At 48.8% G+C, this 18646-nt stretch overlaps 1 protein-coding gene and 1 long non-coding RNA gene across 3 annotated transcripts in view; one reads left to right on the top strand and one right to left on the bottom strand.

Moving 5' to 3' along the window:
- CABLES1 (Cdk5 and Abl enzyme substrate 1) overlaps positions 1–18646 on the top strand; it is a 110784-nt gene that overhangs the window by 4932 nt on the left and 87206 nt on the right. The gene's annotated exons all lie outside the window — the stretch shown is intronic.
- LOC116571537 lies at positions 10948–13227 on the bottom strand. Its single transcript, XR_004277902.1, has 2 exons — positions 12831–13227; positions 10948–11444 (listed from the first exon to the last, which is right to left on the bottom strand). It is a non-coding gene; the product is annotated as an uncharacterized LOC116571537 (long non-coding RNA).

Genomic DNA, 18646 nt, shown 5'->3' with positions numbered 1-18646 from the left:
CATTTAACCTTTGTTTGGACCCCTGCTGCTTCTGCTACGGTCTCCTTTGGAGCGTCTGGGGAACCCAGTCCTATGGGCCTGGGCGTCTTCCCAGCCTGATGGACAAGGCTCCAGTCCTGGGAAGCCAGCGTGCTGGGGTTCGCTCTCTGGCTAGGTGTTACAGGTGGGAAGCCAAAAAGATGCCTTCTAGCTTGACACCCTGTTGTGTGCTGTGCTCGGGTGGTGCCCGCTGCCTGGGGAAGGTGTTAATAAGTGAAAGGGAGTGTAAATTTGTAAGGTGTGTTCTAAGGCTTCCTTTCACTTTAGACATCTCCTCTCCGGCTGCAGCCACCAGCAATCCTGGCTGCTCCACTTCGTCGAGCTTCTGAATGGCAGACAGATGCCCAGAAGCACAAGAGTCGAGCCCAGCTGAACCAGTGTGAGCCATCAGGCCTGCTTGAGGACCCTGCATGGTGACCAGGGAATTAATTTAAAAATACACAAGGGCATTCCTTCTTCGAGCACCTGCGTTAGCATTGTGCCTTGTGGCTGGAGAGTTCATTCGTACATGGAAAGAGAGCCGTGGTGCAAAAGAACTCCCAAGTCTTGGGTTCAAATATTGAAGCCACTGTGAGACCCTGGGCAAGTTTATCAGCCTTTTTGGGTCTGAATTCCCCTAGAGAGTCGGAGGTGGGGGCTGTGTCTTGGGCCCTTTCAAGTGTGAACTGGGCTTACATCACTAAGGGCTGAGGGCTGCCTCTAAGGAGGTATCCCCCCCCCCCCACCGCCTTATATCTGGGCTTCTCAAATGTAAATGTAAATGTATTTAGAATCCCCTGGGACCTTGGGGAAAAAATGGGAAAATTCTGATCCTGCAGGTCCAGGAGAGCCTGGATTCTGCATTTCTAACAGCTTCCTGCAAATGCAAATGGACAGCCTTTTGAGGAGGAAGGCTTGACTGGCTGCTAGGATTGTTCCAATTTGTAAGAGGGAGGAAACCAGGTCTCCTCTCGCACTTGTGAAATAATGTGCTCAAGGTCACTCTGCCGGCTCCGGCAGGGCTCAGGCTGCTTGAGCTGACCACCTCTCCCTCCGCCTTGCCCCTCTTCGGTTGGATGTCAAAGTGCTGTACCCACAGTCCCTGCCTTCACTGAAAAGAAAACTAGGTGACCAGGAGGTCTACAGCCAGAGTAAGAGAGGGGACATGGACGTTTTCTCTCAGCTTGTCACCTCCTTGTTTTGGGACCTGAGGCAAGTCGCCACCCCGTGTTCCTGTTGTAAGCCACCTGACCCATCTGGGTTTTAGAAATCCAGACAGGACTTTGATCTCCTCCAGCAATCAGCAAACCCGGGTTATTGTTGAACCGTCTTTCCAGCAGCATGAATGACCGAGACCAAAGGTGCAGTCCCAGGCAGGCTCGGCCCTGGTCAGGACGCTTACCCAAGACTCAGCAGAGGCCGTGCCTTGCCAGGGACTGAGGTCAGTGGCCCAAGGTTCACCCGCTGCCCTCCCCTTTGCACTCAACCAGCCTGTAATGTTGTGGGCGAACTCAGAAAGGGAAATAAATCGGAAGCCTGCTCACCGCTGGCAAGGGCCCAGAAAGGGCAGCTAGTTCCAAGTCTGACCTTTTGCCCTTTGGAAAGGGGGTGGGGGAGCCGCAGCATGGCTCTGTCCCCTGTCCCCACAGCGGGCCCGAGGAGCTCCGCCTGCATGGACTTTTTCCCAATGGAAGGAGAGCTGTTTGGTGGTGGTTGGGGGGGGGGGGGACTTGGTACTAGGTAGCCTTTCAAGCAGATTGGGAAGGAAAACAGGGTGAGGCCCGGTGAGGTGTCATGGTGTGAATCAGGAATGCTAGTCAGCACTTGGCAGCTCTGGATTCTGGGTAGCCCCTGCCAGGCCTGCTCACTCTGGACAGGTCATTTTCTACCTTTATGGACTTAAAGGGCTGGGATAGGTGAGCTGCCAACTCTTCCTGGCATGGGGCTCTGAGCGGCTCAGTCGTGGGCCTGCTGCTGAGGACGGGGTGTGTTTAGCTCAGGTCCGGTGGATCACCTAGCCTTAGAGTCGGATGTGGAAGTGGCCCTGAGTTGGTCCCATGTGGCTCCAGTTGGCGGGACGTGTTCTGATGAGTGAAGGACTGAGTGGGTTTCCCCTGGTGTCGGGGAGAACTTTCCAAACACCCTCAGCTGTGCTCCTTCTGGCAGTGAAGGTGTGATAACTGGACTGGCCACTTTCAGAGGCCTTCCATGCTGGAAGCCAGCCACTGCCTCATGAGTTGGTCAGTCCCCAACCAATACCACCCCATTGAGAAAGAGGTCTGTGCTGACCTCCTCTCTTGCTCAGGGGCCTTCAGGTTGGCAAAGCTCTTTGTAGACCTTGATTCCAGCCCCCTAACAAGATGGAGGGGCAGGAATCCAAGGCCACAGAGTGAGCAGAGGGTGACTTGAGGTACTTTGAGGTAGAGGAAATTCTGGTTTGGGGACTTACCGTCTTGTGTCATTTATTCAACAAACGTTGAATATTGACTTTCATTGGTGAGGTGCCTGTGGGCTAGTCATGGGAGGTAGGGATATAAAGGGGGGATCCCTGTCTGTTGGGAGATATAAATAGCAAATGGACCAGTCTTTCCAGTTATAAGTGCTCGGTTAGAGGTGCACGTGTTGTTTTGGGCCCCCACCAAGGTGGGAACACTATGCCCTCCCCTGTGGGACCTGGCTCAGTGCCTTGACACAGTATTTGTATTTACCAAACATGTGCCAAGCATTATTTGAAGCTCTTAATGAGGATTAAGCAAGTTTATACTTACAAATGCCCTGAGACAACACTACTGCGTCACCCCCTTTCTGAAGCAGAGGGTATCAGAGCCTTTACGGGGGCTGGGTTCAAATGCAGGAAGTCGAAGGACTCCTGGGTGGCTCAGGCCCGACTGGCCTCCTGAGCTCGTCTCAGCCACATCTGGCTGCCGCTGGCTTCCCATTGCTGTATCTGTGCTTCTCCTGGTCTACTGCATAGGGCCAGGAAAAAGCGGGACCCAGCCTGAGCCGGGCCCTGCCGTCACCCACTGTGGCCCCGCCCTTCCACTGCCATTGTGGTGAGGCCGTCATCCGTGAAATGGGAACAGTACTGCCTCCCTCCTGGGTGTGTTTTCTGTTTGGACCTGCCGTGTCTTCTCCCTTTGTATCCCTTTCCCCCAACTCCGGGGTCGGCCAACTGCTGCCCACGGGCTGTTTCTCATAACATCTGGGAAACCGCCACACCCGATTTTTCTTTTCTTTTCTTTTCTTTCTTTCTTTTTTTTTTTTTTTTTTTTAAAGATTTTATTTATTTATTTGACAGATCACAAGGAGTCAGAGAGGGGGAAGCAGACTCCCCACCGAACTGAGAGCCCTATCGGGGGGCTCCATCCCAGGACCCTGGGACCATGACCTCAGTGGAAAGCAGAGGCCCAACCCACTGAGCCACCCAGGCGTCCCCACCTGTTCGTTTCTGTATTGTCTTTGGCTGCCCTGGGCTGTAGGAACCCCAGTGAGCAGCTGTGGCAGAAAGCATGGTCCCAAAGCCTAAGCTAGTTCTTCTCTGGCTCTTTACAGGAGACATGTGCGACCCCCCTGCCCCAGCCCAGCCCTCCGAACCCTGGAGGTGTGCACTGGTGTCGCCCTGTCCTGTTCCCGCACCCTCCCCCCAACTCTCCTTGCCTCCTGGGGGCTCCTGGCTTTTGTTTGGGCCTGCCCACTCCTTCTCCCCCTGGCTGGTAGAAGGAACTTTCTGAAACCCACATCTGACCCTGTCCCACTTTAAATTCCTGGTATTTCACGTGTGGCCACCTTCTGGCAACCACTGCAAACCGCCGGCCCCCCCCAACCGTGTCCTCCCCCTCCCCCACCTGTCATGTCCAGGCCTGTGGATTTTCCACTGAGCGCTGAGGGCTGTGGCACTCAACAGGCTTCCCTAGGGGAGGGTCCCTACTCCCCTCCCACCAGATGCTCCTTCCTTTCTGACCCATTACCCCACAGAGCTGTCACGTTTGGCACTGAGCACCCTCTCGGGGCCTTGACTTTCTTCTTTCCCAGTGCGTACGGGCCCTGACCCCTCCCTGGTTGTTGGCCCTTTGCGGGCTGGTTGGTGATGATCTGGGGCCCGTTCTTAGCAGAGTGGAGCAGCTTCCTCTACAGAGCACCCACAGAACCAAGCTAAACCCGCATTCCCTGACTGTTAGTAGGGAAATTTGATCCCAAGACACTGGCAGAACCGCTTGAAATCCTGCAGGATACCTTGGTCTTCAAGGTAACGATAATCCTGGTACCCACCCCCCCCAGCCTTTTAGGTCTTTTCTTTTCATGCTGGGGGCACCCCCAACCCGTTATTTAGTAAAACAACCTCACCACCGCCTCTTCCTCAGTTCGGCAATAAGGAATCTCCCCATTGGATATTTCTGTCCCCGTCCTGGGGGTGAGACAGGTTCAGGGGGTATAAATTGTACCCCTAACCCCACCCACCCCTGTCTGCCTCTCCCCTTTCCTGGGGAGAGGAGGGAACATGTATGGAGTTCTGAGTGCCTTCCAAAGTCCTGTGTGCTTTACATGCATCGTTTTGTTTCAATAATGCAGCATATGGCTATCCATCTTAGAGTTATTGAGGCAGTGGCTTGGAGAGGGGTAAAGGGAACTTGGCCGAAGGCCCAGCTGGGATCTAGAGCTAGGATTTGAACTCTGGTTTGTAAGTGGGTTTCTGTTAGAGCCGGTGTGTGATAGTTGGCTCCTACAGAGGTGGTTAGAACAACCAATGGGGATCTGAGCCGGTTGATAGCCTGAAATCAGTCCTGATGGGAATGTTTAGACCCTGGGTCAGCTCTGCCAGTGAGGGGTGATTCTTCTTTTTTTCCACCCCCTCTAGAGAGCTGGTTTACCAGCATATCATTTGGTTCCATTCTCCCCTTGGGGGGCTGTGCACAATGTCACCATCAGGGGAGGAGTATTGAAAACCAGAGGTTTTTTGTGTGTTTGTTTTGTTTTGTTTTTATAGAAGAATCAGCTACTTCACATAATGTTGTTAATGTCCCCAAACTTCACCACCACTCACTTTCCACCTCAGAAAAAGGTCAGACCCCCCCTTATATTTCAGCCTATGTACAATTTAAAAACCAGGCTTTTCACAGGCACTGTGGAGCTCGAACAGATCGTTTCGTATTACGTGTAGGAATCACAAAAGTATTAGCCGCTATTCTCTTTCACAAACTATGTGATGTTGTATTTTTATTTGTGTTTGGTTTTTAAAAGCCTCCAAGAACATATAATCAGAGTTCCCTGGGTTTCTTTTCCCCCTTTTTGTTTGTGTTGTTAGCATTTTGGATAATTGCACACTAGTTTATATTTAACAGGGTTATCATTAATGCGGCTTGGAGTTCATTGCTGCACATTTAGTTATGAAGACTAAAAAGCTTGCAAGGCGGCACATGCAAATGTCAGAAGTTTAGGACTTGGAATCTTGTGATAATATGTGTGTGTGCGTGAGAGGGTCTGGTTCTGTGCTTGATTTAAAGGCCAGGGCGTTCACATACCTACCTTCAACCCCACGATAGATAACCAACCATTCAAGAAGAGAATAGTAAAATACTGAGAATGCCGGAGATGCCTAGCACACGGAGTTTTATTTTAAAGCACTTTACTCATTAACCCAGTGATCTGTAAAACCAACGCTTATAACCCACTATCTGCTTTGATGGTCTTAGGAAGAGCATGGGGGGAACGTCAGGGACCGGAAGACAGTTTTGCTTGAGGACAGACATTGGCATGTTAGGGGACAGATGGTTGATGCGGTGTTGAAAGGTGGTTCTCCTTAAGTACTGCTTTTAATGAGTTGAATAAAGTTTGCTTTTGGAGGGGGAACAGTGAAGGAAGAAGATGACAGAAGTCCAGGGTCACGCGTAGGGGGGTCATTGAGGGACTCGATTTACCCATCACCAAACAAAACATCTGATGACAGAAGTTCTTTCTGCTGCTTTCGGGCTCTGCGGTTTATAGAACGTTTTCGTATAGATTATTTCATCAGGTCGTCTCAAAAAAGGCAGTGCGTTAGCCATTTTATTGACTAGGAAGAGGTCCGTGGACGTGAACTGTGGGTGTGACAGACCCGGAATTTTGTCTTCAGTATGTTGAAGTACAAAGAAATATTGTGCCATAGTTTTTGGCCGGCCAGCGCCTCTCAGCAGGCAGGATGCTGATTTCCACGTGATAAGCTCTGGGGCAGGCCCAAGAAGGCTGGTTGTGGAAAATTTCCCCAGTAACCTCTTGCCTCCCCAGTCAGAGTTCCTGCGTCCCCGCCCCTGGCGGTAGGGCCTCCTCCTCAGCTAATTGGGTGAACAGATTCAAGACTGGAAAGACCAGCTTTGGAGTCAGAAGGCTCTGCTACATAGGGCGCTTTCAGGCGCCTCATTTAACCCCTTTGAACCTCAACATCCTCATCTGTAGAATGGGGGGATAAGAATGTCTGCCTTTTTAGAGTGTTGCCAGGCCTGACGTAAGAATGAAGCATGAAGCACCTCGCAGAGGTTTGGCCCTCCTTGGTAGCTGATCCGTCTCATAATAGCCGTGAAGTCCAAGTTGCCTGCGCTTTACGCGATCTGTTGAGAAACTTGACGGGGTCTGCTAAGATCATCTGGCACGGAGTGGTGGAGCTTATGCTATGGTACACCGAACAGAAGATTTGCTGCATTGTTTTCATTTCATAACTAGTAGTAAAGTAAAATCAGAGCGGTGAAGAAAAACAATGCGCCTGCCTTTCAGCCCCGACTTTCGCCTCTATTTGCACTGGAGTCTTGACAGTTCCCATTGCCAAAATAAAGGTCTCAGGGACGGGGAAGCAAGGAGGGCTGAATTCACATGTTCAGCATTGTACACTTGGCTCTGCAGGGTGGTGAGGTGGAGGGCAACAGCTGGTCTGGCCCACACGCAGGCACGTGGAAGACGCTGCCCCAGGGCGCACGTGGGACTGCTGCCTCCAAAGACAATTCTAGAAGATGTACCTTTGCTCGCTCCCTTTGCAGAAGCCACAACCCTCGTTCCAGGGTTTGTGGGTGTTGCCTGCCGGCCTCCTTTTCTAAGCAGGATACCCCCCTCGAGGGTGAGGGACCTTGGGGCACCCCTCGGGCCCCTGTGGTCATGACCATGAATTCCGTTGTGTGCTCCTCTGGTGTCTTCGCCTCCCCCGCTTCCCATCACTGTTCAAAGGTCCCTTTGCATGTGGCCCTCACCTCCTGTCTTTGAACAGAGTTAGAGCTGGGGCTTTCTCCAGGGCTCCCAGCGTGGCTTGGCTTTGGGCTGGCGGCCATGTGCCGGATTGTTCACACGCCTCCGTGTGAACAGTCAAGTGGCTTCTTTGTTCACAGATGGGTGGGGCCAGCGCCTGCCTTCCAGGAGAGAAGTAGAGCCCAAGGTAGCTGAGCTCCTGGGTAGCAAGAGAGGTCAGGTCCACTGTTGCTGCCGTGGGCGTGGGCAGCGTGATGGCTCGGTTCACTGGGTGCTGAACTGTGGAAGGGAGCTTCATTTCAGAGCAAGGACAGAGGCTTCTGAGTAGGGCAAGTCTGACCTCTGGAGGCGGGTCAGATGGAGGAGGAGGACCCTAGGAGTACCTGCCTTGTGGTTTTCATCCTTCGGCATCCTCGTTGTCCCTTGAGAAAGACGAACGTGTGCGTGTCCAGAATGTTCACTTTGAGGGAGTTCCTCTACGTTTACACATGCAGAATTTTTGGAAGAGTGTTCGGAGGTTTGTGGAGGCTGGAAGTCTTCTCCCCAAGGTGGGGATATGGGTGACAAAGCTGGTGTAGGGGTCCCAGAGGGAGGTGGGGGCCTGAATGCAGAGGCAACTCCGGGGCATCTGACCGTCCCAGACACGTGATGCTAGCTTGTCATGGTGACCTGGATTGAGGGCATGCCCCTCAGGGGAAGCATTGCCTGTAATCTCTGAAGTCCCTTGGGTCATCTACCTCTGCAGCCCTCGAGGTATGTCCCCTGACATTCAGGTCCACATGGGGCCCCAGAATGGTGATTTTATTTGGAAATAGGGCCTTTGCAGCTGTAGTCACGTCAGAACTACTGGAGTAGGGTGGGCCCTGAAGCCAGGGGCTGGTGTCTTCAGAAGAAGGCCGTGTCAACACACCCAAGAGACCGAGAGGAGAACACCAGGCAAGATGGAAACGGAGACTGAGCAGTGTATCTGTGAGCCAAGGCATTGCCAGCAAGCACCAGAAGCGGAAAGACGCAGGGAAGGACGCGCCCCTAGAGCCTGCAGACGCCCAGATTTCGAACATCTAGCTGGTCTCCCGAACTGTGAGAGAATCCAGTTCTGATTTTTGAAGCTGCCCAGCTTGCATTAAGGTGTTATGGCGGCCCCAGGAAACACAGGCCTGGTGGTGTCGCGGTGTTAGACTTGGATCCGGTTCTCCACCCGTGTGGACCAGCCTTCCTCTCCCTGGCCAGTGGGAAAGGACAGAAATCCCAATGCACAGCCTGAAGGCGTGTCTGTAGGTGGCCTGGGCACTGTGGAATTTGGAGTTGGGGGGGCGGGACCTAAACTCTTGTGGTGAACCGTTCTGTTTTTGTCCAGTTCTTTGTCACAGCGGTAGACCAGTCGTTCTCAGAATGTGGTCCCTGACCTGGAACACAGGCATCACCTAGAAACTCATTAGAAATATGCAGTTTTCCAGGCCACGCCCAACCAGTGTGAATCAGGAATTCTGGAGGCTGGGACTAGCCATCTGTCCCCGAAGGCCCTTGAGGTGCCTCTGGGGTCCACGCGAGTTTGGGAACAGTGTTGTCACTGCGGACAAAGCCTGTTGTGTCTCCGGCTTTATTGCACCTCCGGAGAGATGTAAACAGTGTCTGGTGTTATGTGACGTATTTTCATTTTGCTTCAACACATTAATCCAAGTGCGAATCAGTGGAAGTTCTCTCCTGATGTGGGGCTCTGCTGAGGGCCTGGGTGATTCAGGTATGAGGCTGCTTGTGACTGTTTAGGCTTATCCTTTTCTGCACCCCACCCCCCCCATCTATTCCTGTGAGCTTCTAGACGTGCCTCTGAGGGCTCCCTCCCGCATCAGTCTTCCCTGCCTCCCTCAGCATTTCACAGTTCCCTCTATTTGCAGATCTTAGCTGTTTGCTCGAATATTCCAACAGGCGTGTTGGGAGCGTTCTGTCACATGCCAGGGACTGGGGTGACCTATCTGTAGGATCATAAGTTACTTTTTTGAGTGAAGATGCATTCATTTTCCTTTTCCCTCCGACATGGAGAAGGCTATTTCTGCTTGGAGGCTATCTCAAGTTACATGCTCGTTCCCAAGTTCTTTGGCCTAAAAATTCTAATAATTACTTTTTAAGGTAAATGTTGAGCATATTAATTCCAAAAAAGAAAAAATACCGTACCTCAGATTTTATTCATTTAATTTTAGTTAAAGACCTATCGTTTCTTTTTATTAAAGAAAAAATATCCTTGAGAGAGATCCTAAGACTTTCTAAGCAATTTCTGGTTCAGCTTGCGCACATTTACAGTTTGTTACCAGGTGCTGAGGTCCCAGTGATCTGGAATGTGGAGGGTGAGGATATGTTCTCCAGGAGAAAAGGAGACGCCAGTCACAAATCTGCAAGATTGGTCGCCTGCAGTAGCTAAACAGGGACACAGGGTAGGGGTGACATCATACTTGTCCACAACTCAGAGTAAGGCCATGATGCTGTGTCAGTATTTTAGCGCCATTGTGTCTTTTTCTTGTTTTATTGGTGGTTTTTCATCCTAAGGCATGATTATGGAACACTGACATCCTGAGCTCTGGAGCCATATGGAAATCGCTTCACATCCCAGATCTGCCATTTCCTGGGTGTGACCTTGGGCAGATTCTGTAATCCCCGTGGAGCTCAGCACTCCTCTATAAAAAGGATGGAAACAGCCTGTAATAATCAGACACCTCATGGCATGACTGCCAAGATTAAATCCAGTGATTTCTGTAGAGCTCTTAGCACAGTGCCTGGCATTTATAGTTAGATCTTGGTAAATACCCAATGTGATCATTGCATCCCTTATACTCTGCTGGTACTCTGCATGTCTTAGAGGGGCTGACATCACCCTGTAAATGAGGGAACTGAAGTCTAGGGAGCTTGCTTTTCCCGCCAAGTCACGTAGAGCTTGGGATCCTCTCTCACCCGTAAGACCATACTTCTGCAACAATGCTTTATTGCCTTTGACACGTGCATTGTTTTAACCCAACAAGTTTTGTGGCCCTTGCTGAGTGAAATGCGTTTCGCCTGAGGATCCGGTGATGGTTCTTGGCATGTGCACTGTTCAATGCTTTCGCTGTCTAAGATGATACGCTGATGTTACTGTCCTTTACCGATTCAGCCTGTTTGCCTCTGGATGTGTCAGTGCAGCTGTGTGTGAATAGAGTGACCACACCAGACTTTTTTTTTTTTCTTTTAAAGATTTTATTCATTTATTCGACAGAGAGAGATCACAAGCAGGCAGAGCAGCAGGCAGAGAGAGAGAAGGGAAAGCAGGCTCCCTGCTGCACAGAGAGCTCAATGCGGGGCTCGATCCCAGGACCCTGGCTGGCATCATGACCTGAGCCGAAGGCAGAGGCTTTAACCCACCCACCCAGGTGCCCCCACACCAGACTTTTTTATTCGGCCCTGTTTGCTCCAAAGGCAAGTGAATAATTGAGGCCAGGCAGATTGGAAGAGACGGGAATGATATATTTCAATCTGGTCACCCAATCTAGATATATACCCTCCCTGCAAGCTGCATTTCACAGAGCTGGAAAGAATTTAGCCTGTAGAGCTTATTAAGAGGTGTGACATTCGTAATGTGTGACTCTAGTTCTTTCGGAGCCAGGAAAATAAAAGTCAAGACTGGAATATAAGGAAATGGATAAGATACGTGCAGGCTGGTGAAATCTGGGTTAAAAAAAAAAAAAAAGAAAAAGAATATTTACACGGGAGTTCAGCTTTGATTTTATATTGTCACAAATTGTTACCAGATGCCTGCGTTTCAGACAGACTCGCAAGCTGATCCGAGAGTGTGAGTTGGAAAACAAATCACTTTGCCATTTGGAATGCTGATTGATATTTTAGAAGTTTCTTTTTGTTTTCAAAGGGAAAATAATGCATATTCCAGGCCTAGCAAACAGAACTTTTATAAATGGCAATTAACAGAAGATGCCCAAGGGAGGAAGTCTCCAGTTTCTTTTTATAACGCTGGCAAAAGTAATTGAGGTGACATTTTATTAACATTGGCATCTCCCACTCGCGCTGGGAGCTAGCTCAGCCTTGTCTAACCGTGTCCAGAGCTAGTAGTTTTGTTTCCATTCTCTTCAACCTCAGGTCAGAGGAGAAGGCACAAGAGCACTTCTGTCGGGGGCGGCTGGCCTCATGTGGTCTCCATGTGGCAGGACCCCAGGCTCATGGGGTGGCTTGTACATTTTCCCCTATGGTTTAAAAAAAAAAAAAAAAAAAAAAGTAGCTTTTAGTTTTGGGTCTTAAGTTTGGACTCAGCAGTGTTCCCTTCTCCTCCAGGCTGTTTTTCTTGCTGGTATTTGAATGACTCATAAAATGAAATCTTGAAAGGCTGGACACCTCTGCCATGTTCCCTGAGTGCTTTCTAAAAGGCACTGCTGTTGGGGCATGTGGGTGGCTCAGTCGGTTAAGCATCTGCCTTCAGCTCAAATCATGATCTCCAGGTCCTAGGGTCCAGCCCCACATAGGGCTCCCTGTTCAGCAGGGAGCCGGCTTCTCCCTCTCCCTCTGCCGCTTCCCCTGCTTCTGCTCTGTCTCTCTCAAATGAATAAATAAAATCTTTAGTCTGTGTGCTGCTGAAGCAAGCACTAAATAAAATCTTCAAAAAAATAGAGAAAAAAAGGTGCTGCTGTGTAAGAGGATATGCTGATTTTCCCATTTCGAGTTGTTGGAGAGTTGCCGGGATGATTGGGAGAGCGGAGTCTGAATTCTGGCTCCACACCTTGGAGGCTGTCAGACTCTGGTGAGAATCACTCTCTGAGGCTGAGTCTGGGAAAGAGGAATAGCAGACCCCGGGTGGTTGGAGGATTGCAGGACTGGAGTGGAGTGAGGTCACCCCATGGCCTCCAGATGAGCCTTGGTATTTCCTACAGCGGCCAAGCTGTATAGACTTTCAGATGGACTAGCTGGGACCTTGCAGAGGCCCAGAGAGGGGAGGCTGCCGTGCACTCCTGTATGGTGCAGTGAAAGGATGGGAGCCCTTGCCCTTGCACACTGGGGCTGATGTTGATCAAAGGCTTCTCAGCTTTGGACGGAGACCTAGAGCGGGCCAAGACTGGGTGATCCCAGTACTTTTACACTTCTCTTTAGAGCCCAGCATCCTGACTTTGTCCTCCTATGTTAGCTGCCTCTACTCTATGGGGATTAATTTTTAATATCACATTTTTGGCTTATACGGCTGACCCTTGAGCAATGTAGGGGTTAAGGGCATTGACTCCCCCACATAGTCAAAAATCTGCATATAATATTAATTAATATAATTAGTACTAGTTATAATACTAAATATAGTATCCTAAATAATACTAATTAAAGTACTACTAATACTCCCTAAAAAACTACTAATAGCCTCCTGCTGACCGGAAGCCTTACTGATAGCGTAGTCAATTAACACACATTTTGTATATGTATTATACACCAAATTCTTACAAAAGTAAGCAAAGGGAAAGAAAATGTTATTAAGAAAATCGTAAGGAAGAGAAAGTAAGTTCATAGCACGGTACTGTTAAAAAAAAAAAAATCATGTATAAATAGACGACCCCCCCCCCCCCCCCCCCCCCCCCCCCGCCGAAAGTTCCAACCTGTGTTGTACAAGGGTGGTGCAGTAGTCCTGTCCCGGGAAGTCGTCAGGTCTGGGTGAACGCTGAGTTAGCTGCAGACGCTGACCGCTCAACCGTCACTTGGAAGGGAGGGACAGAGGTGGACTCCTGTGAGTCTCAGGTCACATTTCCATCAATCAGTCAGTATATCACCTTGTTTTCTGTGTGTTTCTGTGTGAAGATACCTTACTTGGTACTAAGTCCTTAACACTGAACTCAGAGCTCACAGTCACGCCTGAACGAAGCTTCTCTCTCTCATACACGTGTTTCTCCCTTGGGCACCTTGCAGCCGTCTTGCACTTAACACTGAATAGTGCTTCAGTTCTTTGCGGGGCGAGGGGGGAGCATTTTAAACAGCAGAATCACCAACAAAAATGCAAAAAATGTGGCGCTGAAAGTACTTGGAAATATACTTGTTTATAGTATGAGAGTGGAGACAGGAAGGCAGAGCCTTGCCTTGTCACCTCAGCTCTTTAAAATTTTCCCTGCTCTGCCTCTGCACATGGCCACGAGTGATTGCAAAAGCACAGTAAGTATTGATTTTTGGGGGTTACACGTAAATTTTAGCAAGTAAGTGAATTCACAGCTCCAGAATCTGCAAGTAAGGAGAATCGACTATCCTTTTTGCAGGTGTTTATTATAGTGCGTGCTGGATGCTGGATGCTGGATGCTTCCTAAGATGGGGATGTCTTAGAAGGGGTGTTTTGTTCTGTTTTACAAAGGCCTTCCCTGTGTGTTCTTATATTTATTCCCGATAACACCCTTGATAGGGGGAGAGCTGGCTTTACTGTCTTCCCTTTACCGGCAAGGAAACCAAGAACCTGAGAGCTGATGTTACTCAGGGTCCCAGCATCCCAACCGAATCTGAGTTTCTGGCTCTGAAACCATTTTCTTCCCACTGTGCTGTGCAGGCAGGCATAGGTGCAAGACAGGATGAGTGCTTCAGCCAGTAGAGTTGGAATGCTGGCATCATATATTTTTTTTTTTTAAAGATTTTATTTATTTGAGGCAGAGAAAGTACATGAGCAGAGGGGAGGGGAGAGGGAGAAGCAGACTCTCCGCTGAGCAGGGAGCCCGATGTGGAGCTCCATCCCAAAACCCCAAGATCATGACCTGAGCCAAAGGCAGACACTTAACTGACTGAGCTACCCAGGGGTCCCTGCTGACATCATATTCTAATACTGCTTAAAAAGTTACCTTCCTGGGACGGCTGGTTGGCTCAGTCGTTAAGTGTCTGCCTTCAGCTCAGGTCATGATCCTAGCCTCACCTCGGGCTGCTTGCTCAGTGGGAAGCCTGCTTCTCCCTCTCTCACTCCCCCTGCTTCCCTGTGTTCCCTCTCTCGCTGTGCCTCTCTCTGATGAATGAATACATAAATAAAATCTTCTTTAAAAAAAAGTTACCTTCCTGGGACTCCTGGGTGGCTCAGTCGGTTAAGCTTCTGCCTTTGGCTCAGGTCATGATATCAGAGTCGTGGGATCGAGTCCCATGTCGGGCTCCTTGCTCATCGGGGACCCTGCTTCTCCCTCTGCCTGCTCTCTCTTTCTGACAAATAAATAAAATGTAAAAAAATTAAAAATTACCTCTGTAATGATTTCTCTATGAATGATCTCATTAGATAAAGGTGGCATAGCATTGTGACTAGGAGCATAAATTCTGAGGCCAGACTCTACTTGAATCCTGGCTTTGCTACTCACTACCTATGCGACTTGGGGTACTTTATAAGTCAAGTAAAATCTTTTTGATTCTTAGTTTCCTCATTTGTAAAATAAAGGTAGTATTAACACCTGCTGTGTGGGGTTAATGTGAAAATTATGTGAATTAATTCATATTTAGTGCTTCGATCTGTGCCCGGCACACTGTAACTCTGTGTGTTAGCCGTGATTTTCGGCTGGCAGGATAAGTACTCAGGAAATCCGTGTCGAGTCAGTCCACGATGACTCTGAAAATTAGGCAAATGGTAACGTATGGCTGTAATTTTGCACGGCCCAGAGCCAAGAGGAGATTTTGCAATTTTCCAGTCCTTTTGATCCATTGGGGCGACACAGTTCAGACGTGGAAAATCTATTTAGAGCTTTATTTATCCAGTTTGACTGTCAGCAAATCAAACAGACTTTGTCAAGTCTGTGTCATTTTTGGTGAGTGGACAGCTGATCAGATGAGCAAATATTAGTTGGTACCTCCTGGGTGCCAGGGAGCCTGCTGGGTTTAATTGTTCCTGCCCGGGAACATTCAAGTGAGAGAAGAGTAGGTGATGTCACGAGGCCGAGAACTATTAAGGGGTATAAAGAGCACGTTTCCATGTCACCCTACAGTCTCCATCTTATAGCTACCCAAGTGAACTTAAAGCTGCCAGAGTTTTTCTCTCCTCCTTCTGCTTCCCAGCGTTTGGGAGAGATGTTAGTAAAAAGCAGTTGTGTGCTCCACCCGGGTGGAGACACACCGTGGGGAGAGTCCCCGCACGGAAGCCATCCCCAGACCCATGAGACCCACATCTTTCTAAACGGCCGCCAGGCCCTTTCCTTGGTAATACCTTTTGGGTCACCTGCAGAAGATGATTGTAAAGGATGTAGCATTATTTCCACATCTGTACAACTACAATATGGTAGTCATTTGGAAAAATTGATTCTTTTTCTTTTCTCTGGAAACCCCAATTTGGGGCAATCAGGTTACTTTCTGCATTTCTCTCCCCCATCCCTACTCCCTGCCCATGGACCCAGGTCTCACAAAATTCATCTTTTCTGGAAGATGCTTCCATCAGGAGCAAGGGCATAGGGCCAGTAGACTATGGGAGTGGTGCAGGAGATTTCTGTTTGCTCTCCGGAAATAGGGTTTGGAACTTTGCAGCCCTGGAGGGTGGTGGTGGGGATGGGGGATGGGGGGTGGCGCTTTCTGTTACTTGCTTACAAAAAATTGCAGACCATTTCCTCCTACTATCTAATTGTAAGCTTTGCTTTGCTTCTCCTGCTTGCATTCATGATACAAGTTCATATTATAATATAGAGTTCTTTTGCTTGAAAACCCCTATTAAGAGAAAAGGTTACCTTTCCTATAAGGAAGTGTTTTATGATGCATTTTAGGTAGACCTTTTACCCTAGAATAGTTCTTCCACTGTACGCATTTTTTTTTTTTTTTAATCAGTGAACAAGTGATTCTTTCTTCAAAGTCTGTGTTTACTCAGCCTGAGGCGACGGCGTGAGATAACACTGCTAAACAGATTCCAGTCAGATGATCCTGGGTGTGTGAGTTTATAAAAGACATCTGTTTAAGATCAAAAATAAATAATTAAAACACAGGCAGAGACAAAAGGTCGTTGCTCCTAGCGAGATTAAAATTAGTCAGCTGTGTTACAGGGGTTCTTTATATTTGTCTCCAAAGAATTTGATTTTTTTTTTTTTTTCATTTTGTTGAAAGATCTGGGTAGAGAAAATGATAAAGGTTTTAACTTTTTTTTTTTTTTAACTCATTGTCAAGTTAAAATATTCTCACGGGGCAGGTAGTACTCTTTGCTATCTCTGGAGAATTGTAAGTCTTACCTGTAACGGAATTCTTATCACTTTAGGAAATGGCCTGAAATAAGAGAAGATCTCCCAAGCGATTCTCCCAATTCAAAAAGATGTGTTGATTTTTTAAATCGGTGTTTTGGTGATGGAGTACTAGAGTGTTGAATGAGACATAGGAAAAGACACCAGCAAAGTCGTCTTTTGGTTTTCTTTTTCCAGTGTGACTGGGGATGTCACACTGCCATGCACTGTCCTGAGTTCCTCAGTGGTGGCCGGTCTGTCCAGCCTATCTGTCCAGTAGGTACCCCTGCTCATCTGCTGTCTGCAGTCAGCGGAGGGCCCGGGATTGAGGGGAGGTGCTCCCGGGCATTCCCCCAGATGGTCCCCAGACATGCTTTGCAGGGGCCCTGTGCCCCATGGGGTCTTCATCCTAACACTTGTCAGTGAAGACCCCTCTTCTTTTTTTTTTTTTTTTTAAGGTTTTATTTATTTATTTGACACAGAGAGAGAGAGATCACAAGTAGGCAGAGAGGCAGGCAGAGAGAGAGAGGAGGAAGCAGGCTCCCTGCTGAGCGGAGAGCCCAATGCGGGGCTCGATCCCAGGACCCTGAGATCATGACCTGAGCAGAAGGCAGAAGCTTAACCCACTGAGCCACCTAGGTGCCCCTTCTTGGTTTTTTTTTTTTTAGATTTTATTTTTAAGTAATCTCTACACTGGCTGGAACCCCCAGCCCTGAGATCGAGAGTCGCGAGGCTCTGCTCACTGAGTCCCCAGCCATCCCCGTGAGGGGCCCTTCTAAACACCAACTGGCCTGTGGACTGTGATAAAAATTTTGCTTTGAAAAACGGGAAAACAACAACCCAAAGCAAACTCTTACTTCATCTGCTACACTCTGCCTTTGCACTTTCTGATCGAACGCTTCCTCGATGCTTTTTGGGAATCTGTGTGGCAGAAAAGTTGTATCTGCATCGTCTGAGTGTTCAGAATGAGTGACAGAACGTGAGTCATGTCACCTGTCATCCTGTTGCTGCTAACATGCTGGTGTGACTCCTGGGGCGGGGTTCCCTCGGTCTTCTACTCTCCCTGCCCTGTTTGTCAGGTCTGAGCTCTGTGACAGGGACCAGAGTAGCCATAGGCTGCAGACGCAGACTCTGCTCTCACAGGGTTCGAGGATGTGTGCCAGAAAGGTGCCTGCACACGTGTGGCATCATGCTTTCCATGTTTTTGAATTGCTTTTTTCTTTTTCATTTAGGTTGAAAAAAGAACCACATTTGTCAAGTATCAGGAAGACTTTTAAAAAAATAATTGTGATAAATCCTTTGCGAGCCAATTTTTATAATCTAGATAATCACCTCTAATGATTGCTGGGTGTGTTCCGTTCTTTTTAAGCAAGATGTTTTTAGCTCAGAGAGCCAGCTGCTTAATGTCCTGCTGTGCTTCCAAGCAGTTAGGCAGCATAAGGGAGGCATATACCTGACATTTGTTTTCTTTAGGCTCATTTTTTCAGGAAATGCCTATTGAGTAAACATCTGCGGGGGGCTGGGCATAGGGAGTTGAACAAAACGTTGTTGGTTCTCACCCTCAGGGAACTTAGAGTTCTGAACAGGATGCAATTAAGAGAAATAAGTAAGTACACACAAATATGGGTATAAGATGTGATGTGTGCCCGAGAAGAATATGTGGGCCATGGACGAGATCAGTGGAGGAGGGAGAACAGCTTCCACCGGGTAGAGTCAAGGAGGGCTTCCTGAAGGAGGTGTCTTCAAGAGCTGGAAGAGAAGTCACCAGTAGGTGGAGTGAAGGAGAGAAAGTTAAGGACAGCAGAGGGGAACAATGACGTGTTCCAAGGCTGTGTGGCTAGGAAGATCCCATTTTGGGGGAAGAAGTGAAATGACGCCAGTGTAGCTGAGAATTATGGGGTCAGAGCGGGAGAGATGGGCTAGACTTTTTGTGCCTTGTGCGTTTCCTTAACGAGTTTGTGGTTTCTTCTTAGTGCAGTGGGAGAAACTCAGTGGGTTTGAAGCCCAGAGCATCCAGGTCCAGTTAGTTCACACTGGCTACCCAGGAGATGGGAGATGAGCCATGGTCAAGCTGGGGAGCTAGGGTTCAAGGTTTTTTTCAGAAATATACTGGGCGGTTCTTACTGCTGCTTAATGTAGATGTATTGTGGAGGGGAGTTAAAGATGAGTCCTGGGTTTGTGACATGGCTTCTTGGTACCAGAAACTGAGGCGGGGCAGCTCAGGGGGGACTGGTTTAATAGGAGAAGACGAAGAAGTCGAGTTTGGTGCCTGAAGT

This window comes from Mustela erminea, chromosome 13, assembly GCF_009829155.1.
Source record: "Mustela erminea isolate mMusErm1 chromosome 13, mMusErm1.Pri, whole genome shotgun sequence".
Taxonomy (NCBI): Eukaryota; Metazoa; Chordata; class Mammalia; order Carnivora; family Mustelidae; genus Mustela; species Mustela erminea.
Note: the sequence above shows the minus strand (reverse complement) of the source record. Positions and strands in the feature narration are given on the sequence as shown.